The following is a 6,360-nucleotide window of genomic DNA, read 5'->3' as shown; positions in this document are numbered from 1 at the left end:
CTCGTTAGTCGTAGGGCGGATGGTGCAGCGAGCTGAAGCACGACAGCCAGCCTGCAAGGGAAACTGGTCCCCAGCCGAGAGGCCATTCACCATAGAGCGAGCGGGTGGGGCAGAGCTTCGGGGGCTAGCCTAGGAGATCTGGGTTCGAGTCACTGCACTGCCACAGACTCCCCATGTGACCTGGTACGTCACCTAGGCCCAGATCCTCACAGGTATTTAGGTGCCTAACTCCTGTTGAGTTCAGGGGGAGCACGGCCTCTCAGTGCCTGTGAGCAGCTGGGCCTTGGTCTCTCTGTGCCTCCCTCCCCTGTACAGTGGGGTAACGGCACTGCCCTCCCTCCCCCCCAGGCCGTGTTGTGAGGATAAAGACACGTAAAGGGTGGTGGGAGCCATCTAAGGGCCATGGTCACAGGACATGCGGGAAGCACCCTTTCCAGTGACGGCTGCTTCACGCGTTCTCGCAGAAGCCCCCGTCCTCAATTGCTCTTCACTTTGCCGGGCTGTAACCAATGTTTCCCTTCCGGGCTCTGGCTGCCTCTGTTTCTGTTGAAATGGTTCAGCCATTCGAGAGAACGAGGTTAGGCGACAATCTGTTTTGCCCACGTTAAAATAACAAATTCTTATAGCTGTGGTGGAGAAGCTCTCACACCCCAGTGCTTTGGAGCTGGGAGTTGGAACTTGGCAGGGGTCGCCTGGTGCCAGACGTGCGCCATGGCTTCTCCCACGAAAATTTACCCCAGTTTGGCCAAGTAGAGACTTGTTAGTTTGGCAGCTAAAGTCTCCTAGGTTCTGTCTGCACTGAGCATGCTCCAGTCCAAGGCTGCAGGGGCTGAGCTGGACTCTCCTGGGAATTGCTGGTCCCAGCTGCTGGGGATCGCTCTGGCACTGAGCCCGGAACTGAGAGCAGGGAGCTTGTCCCTCCTCTGTGCTCAGAGCTCCCCTGCTGGGCCCAGGCAACGTGGAGGAGAAGGCAGAAGCAGCTTGACTCAAAGGGAGAGGGGACAAGGCAGGGGGATAAGAGTCTGCAGGGCAGGACCCAGGGTGGGATGCGGTGGGATTGGGGAGACATGGGAAGGACAGCGGTTGGACAAGCCAGGAGTAGGACGGGGGAGGGACAGGCAGGAGCTGGTGGGGATAACAGCAGGGGAGGGGACAGTGGCAGAAGCTGGGGTAGCAGGGCAGGGGGGCTGCAGGTCCTAGAACACACTCCCCTCCGCAGCCTGGAACAGGACTCACACCGGACACCAGCAGCTCCCTGTGGAACCCACTGGCAGTGTCTCTTCATCCTCTTTGGGGGCTGGTCCACAGGAGGATAACAGCCTTCTACTGCTACCAGTTACTGTGTTTGCGTGAGAGGCAGAGGTCTGTGCTGTGGCACACAAGATCCTGGCCCCGCTGATGACCAGGTGGTGGGGGGAGGTGTCGCTGTAGTTCCAGAGAGTGAAATGTTCATTTTGTGCCCAGCTCCTGTGAAAAGGCCGTGGAGGCTGCAGCCCTCAGCCCTTTGGAAATGCCCTGGGGACCTCTGAGGAGAACCCAGCGGCTACCGCATGCGTGGGGGGGGCGCTCGTGGCTGCGCTGCCCTGGCTGATGGCTGGGGGTGCTGTCCCAGGGGAGGGGCTGGAGGTAGACTCTGGGGTGTCCTGTGAGCACGTGCCCTTGATGCTGGGGTCTGTGAGGGGCGCTGGGTGCTGGCCTACAGCCCCCGCCCACTGTCAAACTGGCCGTGGATGGTCCAAGGGGGTGTGTGGAATTGTAAGAGCTGTTGCCATAGAACAGGTAGCCCCCCCCCCCCCCCCCCCCCCCCCGCACATTCGGTGCAGGTCGCTCTCTGTGCCCCCAGGGCCAGGGCAGGGCCCCTCGGCCTCCTCCTCTTTAGTGGGGAGCTATTTACCATGCGCCTTGCCCAGCTCCCTGCCCTCGGTCAGGCTCCTCCTGGGAGCCAGCCAGCAGGGCAGCTTGGCCCGGCCCCTCCCTGGAGCCTGACCCCCAGGCCCTGGGGGCCTTTCCCTGCCAGGGGGCTGGCCGGGGCTGGGGCAGGGCTGCTGGCCCTGCCCCAGCTTGGGAAGGTTCCCAGCACTGTTGGGGGGGTCTCGGTCCCAGTTCCTCCAGGCGAACTGTTCGACAGCTGCCCAGAGCTGGCAGCCTCAGCAGAGGCTCAGGGCTGGAAGGGGCATGGAGACTGAGCTCCCCCCCAGGCCAGGGCTGGAGCAGATGAGGGGGTAGCATGGCAGGGGGAGGAGGGAAACGGCTGTCATGGCTGGCAGTGCTGCGGACTGGCCCCTGGCCAGTCTGGGGAGTGGGTGTGGGAGTGGGTGGCAATGCCCTTGCTGTGCCCTCCTCGGCCCCACAGTGCCAGGGGCAGCGCCAGCCAGGCTGGCTCCCTGCAAGCCGCCACCTGCGCCTGGTGCTTGGGCCTTTGAGCCCCCGTTTCCACTGAGGGACAGAGCCCCGCTGGGAGGGTAGGGAGCCCAGCGTCTGCATGGGGTCCCATGGGGAAGACCCACACCCTCAACCTCCCCCAGGTTAGAGCTGTCCCCACCCACCCACCGGCCATCTCGCCCCATCCAAACCCGGGCTGACCCGCTCTAGCATGAGAGACCCACTGGGGGTCACCAGCAGCTGCCTGGACAATGGGGAGCCCCCCTGCCCTGCCCCCTTGGCTCTGGGCTGCCGCTGCAGGGCGTCTGGGCACCTGCAAGCTGCAGCCCCTCACCCATCCTGCCAGCCCCAGCCTCTCGCTGTGGAAGTGCGGCAGAGGAGGGGGGGTCACAGGGTGGGACAGTGGGGAAGCACCTGCTGTGGGGACTCCAGTACTCCGAGCAGCCCCTGGTGTCAGATCTCAGCTGTGATGTCGAATCCTTATAAGGCCACAAGCGAGTCAGTCGCCCGCCTCAGTTTCCCCAGCTGGAAAATGTGGCGGACCCTGCGCCGTTCGGATCTGTGGGCCAGCCAGCCGCACGTCTGCTTGCCAGCGCCAAGAAGTAAATGAGCTTCCTCTTTCCACCCCACTCCTTGCTGGGGGGAGCATTTCCCAGCGCCCCCCTCGCTTCTGGGCCGTGTCCATTAACAACGGAACCCTGCAGCAGCTGCTTCCCGCCCCCCCCGCCCCCCCGCGGCTTGAGCCAGGCGGCAGCGGGGGGGGCCAAACGGCTGTGGGGGTTCCCTAGTGCTGCTCCCTGCCCTGGGCACAGGCCCTGGCTCTGCCTTGGCCAGCCTCCCGCAGCTGCTGGCTGGGGCGGGTGCCAGGGCTCTGTCAGTCAGGGGGCCGCCCCCCTCCCGCTCCGGCCAGGCCTCTCCATTGCTGAGTCCTGCTCCCGGCCTACGGCCCCGGCGAGACTCAGCTAGGCCAGGGAGCAGCAAGCGCTGCGCAGCCAGCAGCAAAGCGCTTCCTCTGGGCCGGTCCCCACCGGAGCCTGCCCGCCACTCCGGTGCGGCTTAGCGTGGGGCCAGGCCCAGAGGCTGCCAGGCGTGCCAGGGGCTCAGCGACCCAGGCTGGCCGCAGGTTTAGGGCTGCTGCCTGCAGGAGGTGGTGAGGCCCAGGACTGGGGGCTAGTCCCCACCTTGTTCCAAAACCTCAGCAGAATCACTTGCCCCCCGCCGGCCCAGTGGGCAGGATCTCCCCGGGAGAGCCGCTTGCATTCGCATTGCCAGCTCCCTGCGTGAGCCCAGGCTGGGGGGCAGGCAGTGGGGCAGAGAAGTGAGCCTGCTGGCCCCATGGGTACCATTTCCCAGCCCCGTGCAGGCCAGACGCTGCCCTGGAGCGCGCGGTGGCTTCTGGTCTCGTGAGTCTGGGCCAGGGCCGGTGGGGCTGGTATGGGCGGCAGCTCACGGCCTGCCCTGCCCTCTGGCGCGGGATCACAGCACGAGACAGATTGTGCCCTGGGCTCCTCCCCGTTCCAGGGCCAGTTACTGCACAGGGTGCTGGTGGCTAGGGTTGCCAGGTGTCCGGTTTTCGAGCCATTGAAAGTCCGGTCAGCGGCCCAGCGGGGCTAAGGCAGGCTCCCAGCCTGCTCTGGCTCCACGCAGCTTCCGGAAGCAGCTGCCGGGTCCCTGCAGCCCCTAGGCGCAGGGGTGGGCAGGGAGGCTCCACACGCTGCCCCTGCCTTGAGTGCTGGCTCCGCAGCTCCCCCGGGCCAGGAACCGTGCACCTAGGGGTCACCTGCACCTGGGGGGCCACAGGGACATGCCGGCCGCTGCCAGGAGCTGCCTGAGGTACCCCCTCCTGCTCCCCTGCCCCAGCTCTGAGCCCCCTCCTGCACTCCCTCCCAGAGCCTGCACCCCTTCCCACACTCCGAACCCCTCGTCCCAGAGCCCTCTCCTGCACCCCAAACCCCTCATCCCTGGCCCTACCCCAGAGCCTGCACCCCTCACCCCCCCGCACACACCCCAACCCCCGCCCGGTAAAAAGGAGCGAGTGAGCGAGGGTGGGGGAGAGCCGACGGAAGGAGGGGGAGGGAGGGGCGGGGCCTCAGGGAAGAGGTGGAGCCTTGGGGAAGGGTGTTCGGTTTCTGCAATCAGAAAGTTGGCAGCCCTCGCTGGTGGCTGTGGTCAGACGCTGGTGCCTCAGGAGTCAAACTGAGACTCCTCGCTGACGGCAAGTCAGAGTCAGCCCCACGGCCTCTAAGGAAAGGTTTCCTCCAGAGTCCTTGGTCTGTCCAGCCCCGCTCTGTCCAGCCCCAGCTGTAACGTGGGGCGATGCCCATCTTCCAGCTAGCTTCACTCATGTTTGTAAAGTGGCCTAGTACTGTGGATTGACGCCCCCACGCCCCAGAACCAAGGCCCGTCCCAAATCTCTCTACCATCTGCTCCTTCTGCAGGCCATATGTCTTGGACCTTCCTTTTCTGACAGAGCAGCATGTGGGGGTGATGTCTGTAGTATAAACAAACCCCAAACACACCTCTCTCCTTGGGAAGAGCAGAGACCAAACAGGTGACCATGTTCCTCACATTGCTTAGTGCACCACTGGACGGCAGATACGAGCGAGGTCCCAAATAGACTCCAAGGACATTATCGGAATCTTTTTGCTAACAATGAACCAATTAATAGTGCTGCCCATTACACCGCCGTAATCATCATGTTTAGAGTGAACATCCTGTTGAGAAGACATCTCGCAGAGCTGATATTTCAGCCGGGCTTGCCACAGGCTCAGCCAGCCAGTGCTGCACTGGGTTTACACCGGGAAGAACTGGAAACACAGCGCTGGTTTTGTGATGAAATCTGAGATTCTGGAGGATAAGGTGGGTGGCGGGAGACTGTATAAAATGCCTTGATTTTAGGGCCTGAATCTAACCACCAGTTGATGGTAGAGAGCGAGGAGGCTGGCAGGCACAATTCCCACATAGCGCCAGTGTCCAGGCCATGCCAGCAGATGTCGGTGCTGTTGGAGCAGCAGACTTCCACGTCCGCATGGCAAACATGCTGGAGACACAGGCTGCCTGGTACCATGAAAAACAGTAACTCCCCCCACACCCGCCCCCAATCCTTCCAGGCAGCGCTCCAGGCCCTTGGCTGAGTGACGCCCATTAAAGTTGGTTGCGGAAAACCCAGCAACACTTTCCCAATCCCCGAATCCAGTGCAGAACAGGACCCAGACACAATGTAGCCAGGTGGCAGAAAGAGGCTTGTTCCCGGGGCCTGGGCTCCATTGTGTCTAGGAGTCCTTTAAGGCCAGATTTTCGGGAGCGCTCAGCCTGCCAGGTGCACATTGGAATCTGCCCCAGTTATGGGGCCGGAGCTCATGCAAATGGCCCTTGGAGTCCGCTCCTGCAAGCCCCCAACGTGGGCGTCAGTGGGAGCTTCATGTGCTGCGGTCTAGTCTACACCGGACAAGCTTTGCCAGCAGAGCTCCACACGCAAACCCTCTTAGTGCAGCTGCAGCTTATGCTGGAAGAGGAGTGCTTTTGCTGGTCTAGCTTATTTCCCAGGTGAGCTAAACTGGAGCCTGGGGATGGTAGTAGGAGTAGTTATTGTGCCAGCAAAAGCACTTTTTTGCTGCCGTGAAATTGCCTCTACCCTAAGGCTTTTGCCAATATAAAAATATCATAGAATATGAGGGTTGGAAAGGACCTCAGGAGGTATCTAGTCCAACCCCCTACTCAAAGCAGGACCAATCCCCAATTTTTGCCCAGATCCCTAAATGGCTTCCTCAAGGATTGAACTCACACCCGTGGGTTTAGCAGGCCAATGCTCAAACCACTGAGCTATCCCAGCTGCTCTCCCTATAAAATTATCAGAGCCCTAAGTGACCTGACTGAACCAGCAAACGTGTCAGTGTAGCCGTGGCCTGAGCAAGGGCAGGAACAGGCCTTGACAGGCCAGATGGAAACTGGGGGAAAAAAACCACAACAAGACTCAGC

Source organism: Chelonia mydas, chromosome 27, assembly GCF_015237465.2.
Source record: "Chelonia mydas isolate rCheMyd1 chromosome 27, rCheMyd1.pri.v2, whole genome shotgun sequence".
NCBI lineage: Eukaryota > Metazoa > Chordata > Testudines > Cheloniidae > Chelonia > Chelonia mydas.
The sequence above is the reverse complement of the archived record's forward strand: the minus strand, read 5'-3'. Positions refer to the sequence as shown.